Raw genomic sequence first — 13,683 nt, 5'->3', positions numbered from 1 at the left:
ATCAGGTATGATGTTTTATCGACCAGGTAGTGTAAGGGTTATGCCCGCTTCACAGTGACAGACCAAACTCCCCGTTTAACACACCGCAAACAACCGCAAACAGTTCATTTGCACAACCGCAAACTCCCCATTTGCACAAGGTTGGATACCAAGTTAGCCATGTCCCGTTCCTTGTCCTCACTGACGTCATTGAAGGTCTCTTCCTTCAAAGATGCTTGGTCGGTCCTCCTACTTCAAATTTGGGGCACTGCGCGTGCAATCTAATGTGCCACCAGATAGGAGTGGTGTGTTAAGTAGTACTATTCTTATCAGTTTAATCCCTGTTACGTCCCCTATCAGGGGACGTGTATATAAGGCATCGATTTTAGGAAGCGGGAGATGAAAAAAGATGCTTGGTCGGTCCTCCTACTTCAAATTTGGGGCACTGCGCGTGCAATCTAATGTGCCACCAGATAGGAGTGGTGTGCTAAGTAGTACTATTCCTATCAGTTTAATCCCTGTTACGTCCCCTATCAGGGGACGTGTATATAAGGCATCGATTTTAGGAAGCGGGAGATGAAAAAAGATGCTTGGTCGGTCCTCCTACTTCAAATTTGGGCCACTGCGCGTGCAATCTAATGTGCCACCAGATAGGAGTGGTGTGCTAAGTAGTACTATTCCTATCAATTTAATCCCTGTTACGTCCCCTATCAGGGGACGTGTATATAAGGCATCGATTTTAGGAAGCGGGAGATGAAAAAAGATGCTTGGTCGGTCCTCCTACTTCAAATTTGGGGCACTGTGCGTGCAATCTAATGTGCCACCAGATAGGAGTGGTGTGTTAAGTAGTACTATTCTTATCAGTTTAATCCCTGTTACGTCCCCTATCAGGGGACGTGTATATAAGGCATCAATTTTAGGAAGTGTGAGATGGAAAAACATGCTTGGTCGGTCCTCCTACTTCATATTTGGGGCACTGCGCGTGCAATCTAATGTGCCACCAGATAGGAGTGGTGTGTTAAGTAGTACTATTCCTATAAGTTTAATCCCTGTTACGTCCCCTATCAGGGGACGTGTATATAAGGCATCGATTTTAGGAAGCGGGAGATGAAAAAAGATGCTTGGTCGGTCCTCCTACTTCAAATTTGGGGCACTGTGCGTGCAATCTAATGTGCCACCAGATAGGAGTGTGTTAAGTAGTACTATTCCTATCAGTTTAATCCCTGTTACGTCCCCTATCAGGGGACGTGTATATAAGTCATCGATTTTAAGAAGTGGGAGATGGAAAAACATGCTTGGTCGGTCCTCCTACTTCATATTTGGGGCACTTCGCGTGCAATCTAATGTGCCACCAGATAGGAGTGGTGTGTTAAGTAGTACTATTCCTATCAGTTTAATCCCTGTTACGTCCCCTATCAGGGGACGTGTATATAAGGCATCGATGTTAGGAAGCGGGAGATGAAAAAACATGCTTGGTCGTTCCTCCTACTTCAAATTTGGGGCACTGCGCGTGCAATCTAATGTGCCACCAGATAGGAGTGGTGTGTTAAGAAGTACTATTCTTATCTGTTTAATCCCAGTTACGTCCCCTATCAGGGGACGTGTATATAAGGCATCGATTTTAGGAAGCGGGAGATGGAAAAACATGCTTGGTCGGTCCTCCTACTTCAAATTTGGGGCACTGCGCGTGCAATCTAATGTGCCACCAGATAGGAGTGGTGTGTTAAGTAGTACTATTCCTATCAGTTTAATCCCTGTTACGTCCCCTATCAGGGGACGTGTATATAAGGCATTGATTTTAGGAAGCGGGAGATGGAAAAACATGCTTGGTTGGTCCTCCTACTTCAAATTTGGGGCACTGCGCGTGAAATCTAATGTGCCACCAGATAGGAGTGGTGTGTTAAGTAGTACTATTCTTATCAGTTTAATCCCTGTTACGTCCCCTATCAGGGGACGTGTATATAAGGCATCGATTTTAGGAAGCGGGAGATGGAAAAAGATGCTTGGTCGGTCCTCCTACTTTATATTTGGGGCACTGCGCGTGCAATCTAATGTGCCACCAGATAGGAGTGGTGTGTTAAGTAGTACTATTCTTATCAGTTTAATCCCTGTTACGTCCCCTATCAGGGGACGTGTATATAAGGCATCGATTTTAGGAAGCGGGACATGGAAAAACATGCTTGGTCGGTCCTCCTACTTCAAATTTGGGGCACTGCGCGTGCAATCTAATGTGCCACCAGATAGGAGTGGTGTGTTATGTAGTCCCCCTCATCAGGCCTTTTTAGTCGAATGTATCGCCCACTGTCAGTCCCTTCGGGATCCATCCCTCATTCATCTTAATAAAGGTGAGGTAATCTAGACTTTTTTGACCTAGGCGACTTCTCTTCTCAGTGACAATACCTACTGCTGCACTGAAGGTCCTTTCTGACAGCACACTTGAATCGGGGCAGGCCAGAAGTTCTCTCGCAAATTGGGATAGCTCAGGCCACAGGTCAAGCCTGCACACCCAGTAGTCAAGGGGTTCATCGCTCCTCAGAGTGTCGATATCTGCAGTTAAGGTGAGGTAGTCTGCTACCTGTCAGTCGAGTAGTTCTCTGAGGGTGGACCCCGAAGGGCTGTGGCGATGCGTAGGACTTAAAAAGCTCTGCATGTCCTCCATCAACAACACGTCTGTAAAGCGTCCTGTCCTTGCTGGCGTGGTCGTGGAAGGAGGAGGATTACTTTCACCTCTTCCCCTGTTAGAATCCCGTTGTGCTGTGACATCACCCTTATATGCTGTGTAAAACATACGTTTTAATTGATTTTGGAACTGCTGCATCCTTTCCGACTTGCCGTAATTCGGTAACATTTCAGGCACTTTCTGCTTATATCGGGGGTCTAGTAGCGTGGACACCCAGTGTTACAAATGGCTATTTGTAACTGGCCCTTTAAATGAAAAATTGCACTGCTTCCCTGGATTGTGGAGAAGCCTATTTGCCAGCCTCCTGCCTCATGACTATGGCCCCTGGAAGATTGTGCCCCTGAAAATGTATTAACTTTTATTGGGTGTGTATGGCCCTTTAAGAACCGTCTAGGGACATATTGTGACTTTGCTGAACAATACCCCTGTAAAATAACTTGCCCCTGGCTTTCTCCCACTTGGTTCAGTAAATAGGGCTTACTGAACCAAGTACCACACAGGCGGACCACCCAGAAGTTAAAGTGTGCAGGCAATTTACCTCCCAGGCTGTGAGGTTACTGCAGGTTAATTGCACGTGGCGGCGGCCATCTTTGTTCAGTCGAATGCGGTCAGCGGTGTATGCTAAAGATTCTGTGGAACTAAAATCGGCTACACATTTTGCCGAACACCGCTGACCCTTACCTTCTCCCATACTGAACTTGCAGCTCCAGAGACTAAGTCCCGTTCGAAATGGGACTTAGTCGTTTTTTCGGCATGAAATTGACCGACCGCACAGCCCAAATCTATAGAACTGTTTTGGGCAGGAAATTGTGCTTGCGGTCGGTCATAAAGGACTTCCAGCTAACTTTTGATCCACTGGAGGGATTTGGCTGATTTTTGGAAGTGTTTATGTTTGATGTATGCTGAGTCTGAATATGCAACTTTTATTGAAATTGAATGTATGGTTTTAAAGTTACAGTGTGTGTGTAAAAACTGTATTTTTATTGTATGTAATAATTGGTTTAACTGTTTATCTGAGGGGAGGGAATGTGTGGGCTGCACCAGATGTGTGATTGGTGATTTTATGCCTCCCCCTGGGAGTGTCCTATTTGCATGTAACCTCAATAAAAGCCAGGCTGGGTGTTCCAGCATCTCAGACCTCTTCTAACCCTCTAACTTGTAGCCTCGACTCATGTTTGTAGGGGACAGCTATAATCACTACAGGGATTGCTATGCTCTTCATACTCCCTTAGCTGTTGAGCTCTTGTAAGAGCTCTTGTTCCTGATCCTGCTTCGCTCTACAGAAGGGAGAGGTTCACCTATTGGAACCTGGAGCCTGGTCGTAGGTCCAGGGCGCAGAGCAGACGGCGAGATACCAGCCCAGCAGCGGTGGTTCGTGGAGTTCGCAGTGCTTTTGGTGGCTACGGTGCTGATGGTCCTTTGGTGAGCGCTAGGAGCATCCTTTTCTACGGTCCAACTTCCAGCCAGCCTGGAGGCAACCGTAACACCCAGTACAGGTCGTTCTCCTTCAGCCTTTTTATATGAGGGTCCCTCAACAGGCACGACAGCATGAAAGACCCCATTTGCACAAGGTTGGATGCCGAGCTACTTATGTCCTGTTCCTCGTCCTCAGTGATCTCTCTGAAGGTATGTTCCTCCCCCCAGCCACTTACAACACCACAGGTACCAGATAGGTGACAATGAGCACCCTGGGATGCCTGTTGTGGTTGGTCTTCCACCTCCTCCTCAAAGCCACATTCCTCCTCTGACTCCTCTTCCTCACAATCCTCTTCCAGCGTTGCCGCAGGTCCAGCAAGCGATGCTGATAAGGCTATTTCTGGTGGTGATGGTGACCACAACTCTTCCTCTTCACGCTCATCTATGTCCTGATCCAGCACTCTTCGCAGGGCACGCTCCAGGAAGAAAACAAATGGTATGATGTCGCTGATGGTGCCTTCGGTGCGACTGACTAGGTTTGTCACCTCCTCAAAAGGACGCATGAGCCTACAGGCATTGCGCATGAGCGTCCAGTAACGTGGCAAAAAAAATCCCAGCTCCGCAGAGGCTGTCCTAGCACCCCGGTCATACAAATATTCATTAACGGCTTTTTCTTGTTGCAGCAGGCGGTCGAACATTAGGAGTGTTGAATTCCAACGTGTCGGGCTGTCGCAAATCAAGCGCCTCACTGGCATGTTGTTTCACCGCTGGATATCTGAAAAGTGCGCCATGGCCATGTAGGAACGCCTGAAATGGCCACACACCTTCCTGGCCTGCTTAAGGACGTCCTGTAAGCCTGGGTACTTATGCACAAAGCGTTGTACGATCAGATTACACACATGTGCCATGCACGGCACATGTGTCAACTTGCCCAAATGCAATGCCGCCAACAAATTTCTTCCGTTGTCACAAACCACTTTGCCGATCTCCAGTTGGTGTGGAGTCAGCCACTGATCCACCTGTGCGTCCAGGGTGGACAGGAGTGCTGGTCCGGTGTGACTCTCTGCTTTCAGGCAAGTCAATCCCAAGACGGCGTGACACTGCCGTATCCGGGATGTGGAACAGTACCTGGGGAGCTGGAGGGGGTGCCGTTGATGTGGAGCAAGACACAGCAGCAGAAGAGGACTCAGCCGAGGAGGTTATGGAAGTGGATGGAGTAGGAGGAGTAGAGGAGGTGGCAGCAGGCCTGCCTGCAAGTCGTAGCGGTGTCACCAACTCCTCTGCAGAGCCACGCATTCCATTCCAGCAGGTTTACCCAATGCGCAGTGTAGGTGATATACCTGCCCTGACCATGCTTTGCAGACCAGGTATCAGTGGTCAGATGGACCCTTGCCCCAACACTGTGTGCCAGACATGCCATTACTTCCTTTTGCACAATTGAGTACAGGTTGGGGATTGCCTTTTGTGCAAAGAAATTTAGTCCGGGTACCTTCCACTGCGGTGTCCCAATAGCTACAAATTTTTTGAACACTTCAGACTCCACCAGCTTGTATGGTAAAAGCTGGCGGGCTAAGAGTTCAGTCAAGCCAGCTGTCAGACGCCGGGCAAGGGGATGACTTTGTGACATTGGCTTCTTACACTCAAACATGTCCTTGACAGACACCTGACTGTGGGCAGATGAGCAGGAACTGCTCAAGGTGAGAGACGGAGGGGCGGATGGTTGAGAGGGGGCAAGGAGGACAGCGGTGGTTAACGTGGCTGAAGATGCTGGACCAGGAGGAGGATGGCGGCTATGAGTTTGTATGCTGCTTGTACTCATGTGTTGATCCCATAGGCGTTTGTGATGTGCGATCATGTGCCTTCGCAAAGCAGTTGTACCTAGGTGGGTGTTGGACTTCCCACAACTCAGTTTCTTTTGGCACATGTTGCAAATGGCATCGTTGTTGTCAGAGGCAGACACACACAAAAAAAAAATGCCCCATTGCTGAGCTCTGCAATGACGGCATTCTGGTGGTGGCAACAGTATGCGTTGATTGGCGTGCTGTCTGGCTGACCCTGGGTGCCGATGCATGCTGTCTGACTGTGCCACTAGCTCCTTGCGACGACCTCCCCCTGCTTCCAACTCGTCTCCTCCTCCTCCTCTCTGTCTCCCAATCTGAACTTTCCCCCTGTACTTCTTATCTTCTAGCGGGCACCCACGTGACTTCCACAGACGCATCGTCATCATCAACCGCTTCACTTGTATCTGACAACTCAGCAAAGGAAGCAGCAGTGGGTACGACATCATCATCATCACACCGTACGTGTGTTATGCTGCCTGACTGAGACATATCCCTGTTATCTACATCCTCTGGCAATAATGGTTGCGCATCACTCATTTCTTCCAACTGATGTGTAAATAACTCCTCTGACATACCAAGTGAAGCGGCTGTGGTGCTAGTGTTGGTGGTGGCGGCAGGCGGGCGAGTGGTAATTTGAGAGTTGCCTGAAGCTAAGCTGGAGGAGGATGGTGCATCGAGGTTCAGAGCGGAAGCTGTAGAAGATTGGGTGTCCTGTGTTAGCCAGTCAACTATGTCCTCAGAACTTTTCAAGTTCAGGGTACGTGGCCTCTGAACACTGGGCATTATTCTAGGGCCAAAGGGAATCACAGCACCATGACCACGACGGCCCCTGCGGGGTGGCCTGCCTCTGCCTGTCATTTTTTTTCGATTAGTGGTACTATGCGTGCAAGCTACTGTGACAACAGATATGAGTGGCACTCGTGTGACACTGTGCCCTGGCAGGCCCTGAAATGCACACTCGTGAAGAATACTGACTGCTATTATATTACAGTCCAAAAAGTTTATTAAATTATTAAATGCAAGCTATTGGGACACCAGATATGAGTGAGTGGTGGCACTGGGCAGGCCGGAAACGCACACTAGTGAAGGAAACTGACTGCTATTATATTACAGTCCAAAAAGTTTAGGTTTTTTTTTAAATGCACGCTATTGGGACACCAGATATGAGTGAGTGGTGGCACTGGGCAGGCCCTGAAACGCACACTCATGAAGAAAACTGACTGCTATTATATTACAGTCCAAAAGTTTTTTTTTGTTAAATGCAAGCTATTGTGACACCAGATATGAGTAGTGGCACTGGGCAAGTGGGCACAGTATACGCTGCGAGCCTGACACACATGCTGGCAGACAACTAAATGCTATTCAATCTATTACAGTCAAAATTGTATTTTTTTTAAAAAATATACACTACTGTTACACCAGATATGAGTTGCACTGGTGTGACACTGTGCCCTGGCAGGCCCTGAAACGCACACTAGTGGAGGAAACTGTCTGCTATTATATTACAGTCCAAAAAGTTTTGTTTTTGTTAAATGCAAGCTATTGGGACACCAGTGAGTGAGTGGTGGCACTGGGCAAGTGGGCACAGTATACGCTGTGAGTCTGACACACACGCTGGCAGACAACTAACTGCTATTCAATCTATTACAGTCAAAATTTTTTTTTTTTTTTTTAAATGTACACTACTGTTACACCAGATATGAGTTGCACTGGTGTGACACTGTGCCCTGGCAGGCCCTGAAACGCACACTAGTGAAGGAAACTGACTGCTATTATATTACAGTCCAAAAAGTTGTTTTTTTGTTAAATGCAAGCTATTGTGACACCAGTGAGTGGTGGCACTGGGCAGGCCCTGAAATGCACACTAGTGAAGGAAACTGACTGCTATTATACTACATTAAAAAAAGTTTTTTTTTGTTTAAATGCAAGCTATTGTGACACCAGTGAGTGAGTGGTGGCACTGGGCAAGTGGGCACAGTATATGCTGTGAGCCTGACACACAGGCTGGCTGGCAGGCAGGCAACTGCAATTACATTACACAGAAAAAAAAAGCAGACTGATGTTCTAGCCCTAAAAAGGGCATTTTGGGGTGCTGTCCTTACAGCAGAGATCAGATGAGTCCTTCAGGACTGTAGTGGACACTGAATACACTAGCCTAGCTATCACTTTCCCTATCAAATCAGCAGCAGCTGCACTGTCCCTACTCTCACTAAGAATGCAGCTTCACAATGAATGTAAAATGGATGCTGTCCAGGAGGTGGGAGGGTCTGGGAGGAGGGTCTGCTGCTGAATGGCTGGAATGTGTCTGCTGACTGTGAGGTACAGGCCAGGGTCAAAGTTTACTCAATGTTGACGAATAGGGGGCGGACCGAACAGCGCATGTGTTCGCCATCCATGGCGAACGCGAACAAGCGATGTTCGCCAGGAACTATTTGACAGCGAACAGTTCGGGACATCACTAGTGAGAGACAAAATATCAAAAAAAATCCAGAAAAACGCATGTCAAAAAAGTTATAAATTGATTTGCATGTCAGTGAGTGAAATAAGTATTTAATTAATCCTCTATCAATCAGCAAGATTTCTGGCAACCCAGGTGTCTTACACAGGTTACGAGCTGAGATTAGAAGCACTCTCTTAAAGGGAGTGCTCCTAATATCAACTTGTTACCTGTATAAAAGACACCTGTCCACAGAAGCAATCAATCAGTCAATCAATCAGATTCCAAACTCTCCCCCATGGTCAAGACCAAAGAGTTGTCCAAGGATGTCAGGGACAAGATTGTAGACCTACACAAGGCTGGAATGGGCTACAAGACCACCACCAAGCAGCTTGGTAAGAAGGTGACAACAGTTTGTGCGATTATTCACAAATGGAAGAAACACAAAATAACTGTCAGTCTCCCTCGGTCTGGTGCTCCATGCAAGATCTCAATGAGAAGTTTCAATGCTAATAAGAACAGTGAGGAATCAGCCTAAAACTACACGGAGGAACTTTATAATGATCTCAATGCAGCTGGGACCATAGTCACCAAGAAAACAGTTGGTAACACACTACTCTGTGAAGGATGGAAATCCTGCAGTGCCTGCACGTCCCCCTGATCAAGAAAGCACATGTACAAGCCATCTGAAGTTTGCCAATGAACATCTGAATGATTTAGAGGAGAACTGGGTGAAAGTGTTGTGGTCAGATGAGACCAAAATCGAGCTCTTTGCATCAACTCAACTCGCCATATTTGGAGGAGGAAGAATGCTACCTATGACCCCAAAAACACCATCCCCACCGTCAAACATAGAGGTGGAAACATTATGCTTGGGCGTTTTTCTGCTAAGGGGACAGGACAACTGCACATCAAAAAAATGGGTGGTGGATGGGTATTCCAGCATGACCCAAAACACACAGCCAAGGCAACAAAGGAGTGGCTCAAGAAGAAGCATACTAGGGTGGCCTAGCCAGTCTCCAGACCTTAAGCCCATAGAAAATCTGTGGAGAGAGCTGAAGGTTCAAGTTGCCAAATGTCAGCTTCAAAACCTTAATGACTTGGAAATAGTGATGTCCCGAACGGTTCGCTGGCGAATAGTTCCTGGCGAACATAGCGTGTTCGCGTTTGCCACGGACGGCGAACATATGCGATGTTCGGTCTGCCCCCTATTTTTTTTTGTGGTCTTTCAGCCAAATTTACTAATACTAAGTAAAAATTACTTGGTATTAGTAAATTGTGCCCCTACTCGCAATACCACGAGTAGGGGCATGTCTATTAAACAGTGAGCAGCCTGTGGAAGCTCACTGTTAAAAAAAAAAAAAAAAAGGGTCCCCCCTCCCTGAGCGGGTGGGGGCCCTAAAGTAAAAAAGGGGGGAGGACCTATTGTCCTTCCTGTCCCCCACCCCTGAGCGGTGGGCAGGGGCCCTAAATACCAATAGGGGGGGCACCTATTGTCCTCCCCCCCAGCCCCCACCCCTGAGCGGTGGGTGGGGGCCTTAAATACTAATAGGGGGGACCTATTGTCCTCCCCCCGGCCCCCACCCCTGAGCGGCGGGTGGGGGCCCTAAAAAAAACAATAAGGGGGGACCTACTGTCCCCCCCCGGCCCCCACCCCTGAGCGGCAGGTGGGGGCCCTAAATACAAATGGGGGACCCTAGTTACCCCCTCCCCCCCCAAAAAAAAATATCCCCCTACCTACCCCCCTCAACCTAAAAATAATGAGGGGGGGACCTTTAACTAAAAACCTGTAAAAAAAATTAGATAAAAACAACTTACCATTCGATGTTTTCTTTCTTCCAAAATCTTCTTTTTTCAGCCCCAAAAAGGCCAAATAAAAAACCATAATAACCGGCGCAATAAAAAAAAAAAAACGAGCGCAAAAAAAAAAAATCCATCTTCACCCATGGAGGGCTCCGCGCAGACTGAGCTCTGCAGGGCGGGGGAAGGCTTATAAAGCCTTGCCACGCCCTGCAATTAGGCTAAGAACACTCTGATTTGCTGGTTTAAGCCAATCAGAGTGCTCTTTGTCATGTTACACAGCGTGGGAAAATTCCAAAGAACTTTCCCACGCTGTGTAAAATGACACAGAGCACTGTGATTGGATGGCTTGAAATCCATCCAATCACAGTGCTCTGTGTCATTTTACACAGCGTGGGAAAGTTCTTTGGAATTTTCCCACGCTGTGTAAAATGACAAAGAGCACTGTGATTGGATGGATTTCAAGCCATCCAATCACAGTGCTCTGTGTCATTTTACACAGCGTGGGAAAGTTCTTTGGAATTTTCACACGCTGTGTAAAATGACAAAGAGCACTCTGATTGACTCAAACCAGCCAATCAGAGTGTTCTTAGCCTAATTGCAGGGCGTGGCAAGGCTTTATAAGCCTTCCCCCGCCCTGCAGAGCTCAGTCTGCGCGGAGCCCTCCATGGGTGAAGATGGATTTTTTTTTTTTTTTTAATTGCGTCGGTTTATATGGTTTTTTATTTGGCCTTTTTTGGGGCTGAAAAAAGAAGATTTTAGAAGAAAGAAAACATCGAATGGTAAGTTGTTTTTATCTAATTTTTTTTACAGGTTTTTAGTTAAAGGTCCCCCCTCATTATTTTTAGGGTGAGGGGGGTAGGTAGGGGGATATTTTTTTGGGGGGGGGGAGGGGGTGACTAGGGTCCCCCCCATTTGTATTTAGGATCCCCCCCTTATTGTTTCTTTTTTAGGGCCCCCACCCACCGCTCAGGGGTGGGGGCCAGTAGGTCCCCCTCTTATTGTTTTTTTTTAGGGCCCCCACCCACCGCTCAGGGGTGGGGGCCAGGGGGGGGGACAGTAGTTCCCCCTTATTGTTTTTTTTAGGGCCCCCACCCACCGCTCAGGGGTGGGGGCTGGGGGGGGACAGTAGGTCTCCCGCTTATTGTTATTTTTAGGGCCCCCACCCACCGCTCAGGGGTGGGGGCCGGGGGGGGACAGTAGGTCCCCCCTTATTGTTATTTTTTAGGGCCCCCACCCAGCACTCAGGGATGGGGCCCGGGGGGGGACAGTAGGTCCCCCCTTATTGTTTTTTTTAGGGCCCCCACCCACCACTCAGGGGAGGGGGCCGGGGGGACAGTAGGTCCCCCCTTATTGTTTTTTTAGGGCCCCCAGCTGCCACACAGGGGTGGGGGCCGGAGAGGGGAAGGACAGTAGGTCCCCCCTCTTTATCTTTATAGCCCCCACCCGCCACCCAGGGGTGGGGGCCGGGGGGGAGGACAGTAGGTCCCCCCCCCTCATTATCATTATGGCCCCCACCCGCCACCCAGGGGTGGGGGCCGGGGGTGGGGAGGACAGTAGGTTCCCCCCCTCATTATCATTATGGCCCCCACCCGCCACCCAGGGGTGGGGGCCAGAGAGGTGGAGGACAGTAGCTCCCCCCCCCTTCAATCACTATTGTGGGCAGAAAGAGTCCCTGTGGGTTTTAAAATTCGCCTGCATTTTGAAGTCTATGGCGGTTCGCCCGATTCGCCCGGTTCGCGAACATTTGCGGAAGTTCGCGTTCGCGGTTCGCGAACCAAACATTTTTTGTTCGCGACATTACTACTTGGAAAGCATCTGCAAAGAGGAGTGGGACAAAATCCCTCCTGAGATGTGTGCAAACCTGGTTGGCAACTACAAGAAACATCTGACCTCTGTGATTGCCAACAAGGGTTTTGCCACCAAGTACCAAGTCGAAACGGTGAGCATTGCGCTGGCATTAGGTCTTCACCCATAGGTAATCATTGTATAATGCTTTCCTATGAGGTTTGGGGTAACTCACCTAACAAGTTTTGGTCATCCAGTGTCAGTTAGGCGACCAAAACTCACCTAACAACCCAGAATACTGGTAGACAGCCACTAGAGATGGAGTTAGCCGTGCAATGTAATTATTACAGTTTATCAACATATTGCAGGGTTAAGGGGCCTGGGACACTGCACCCAGACCACTTCAATGAGATGAAGTGGTCTGGGTGCCTATAGTGTTCCTTTAACACTGAATGAGTTTCTCTAAAACTGCAATATTTTCAGCTGCAGGGTTAAGGGGATAGGGACATTTTACCCAGATCACTTGAAACAGATGAAGTGGTTTGGGTGCCTATAGTGTCCCTTTAAGTATTTAACTAGTGACACAAATGGTGTTGTATTGTTGTTACCTATATATAGTGACCTTTGCTACATGTGGAAGGAAGAATATTTGAGCTGATCAAGTTTTCTACATTTTTTTAAAGCAAAATATTTTGGGCATGAAATTGAACACAAAGTGGGGCAAAACAAGTCAGTTCTTTGGACTTATAAATCAATATACAAGAAAGAAACTAAAATGTCAATTATTTTAATCAGTTATTGTAGATACAATTAAAGGAAAAGTCACAACTGGTCTGGAAGGAGCTGCCTACGTCAATGTGAGGAGGATTAAATGAAAATTTGAGTAAATACACATGTGTAGAAAAATACATTGTGCCAGTAGGATAAATAAGATCATAGCACAAATGCAGCTACAGAGAAAAGGACAAATCATATGCTGTCAAGTGTCATTACACAAATGGTTGAAGATAATGCAAGTAGACACACATAGAGTATACAAGAATATAGATACATATACAGCAGCACGTTTGGAAGAGCAGTGGAAGAACATAAAATAAAAGTGCGTGATTGCAAAAATAATACAAAAATACTTACTGAGCAAGCTGTATCACCATGTCCTTAGCTATGACTAATTTGTGAATGAGGGTGTCAAGACATTGGTGTTTCCTATGCATCTACAAAAATTATGTAAGTGGTTTTTCACACTATGAAATGAGCATTTCAAGCACCATAACCATTATATTCTACTAGAGTGGTTATGGCGGTAGTAGACTAGTTGATTGTGGGTGCATTCCCTCTGGTTCTACGTCAATTTTGATCCGTTTGTCTAAAATAAAGGATCCTCGTGTGCCATATTTTTGTATTTTATATGTTTTTGCAGTATTATATTTCAAGATGCAAGCACAATTTTTGGAACATCAAAATATAGAAGTATAAAAATATTATGAAACCATGGGAAGAAATTGCAGGGTTAATGGGCACTGCACCCAGACCACTTCAATGAGATGAAGTGGTCTTGGTGCCTATACTGCACCTTTAAGTATTCAACCCATTGTACAGCGCTACGGAATTTGTTGGCGCTATATAAATAATAAAATAATAATAATAATAATAATAACTAGTGACACAAATGGTGTTGTATTGTTGTTACCTGTTTGTAGTGACCTTTGCTACACATGGAAGGATGAATATTGGAGCTGATC

The sequence above is a fragment of the Pelobates fuscus genome, chromosome 2 (assembly GCF_036172605.1).
Source record: "Pelobates fuscus isolate aPelFus1 chromosome 2, aPelFus1.pri, whole genome shotgun sequence".
Taxonomy (NCBI): domain Eukaryota; kingdom Metazoa; phylum Chordata; class Amphibia; order Anura; family Pelobatidae; genus Pelobates; species Pelobates fuscus.
Note: the sequence above shows the minus strand (reverse complement) of the source record.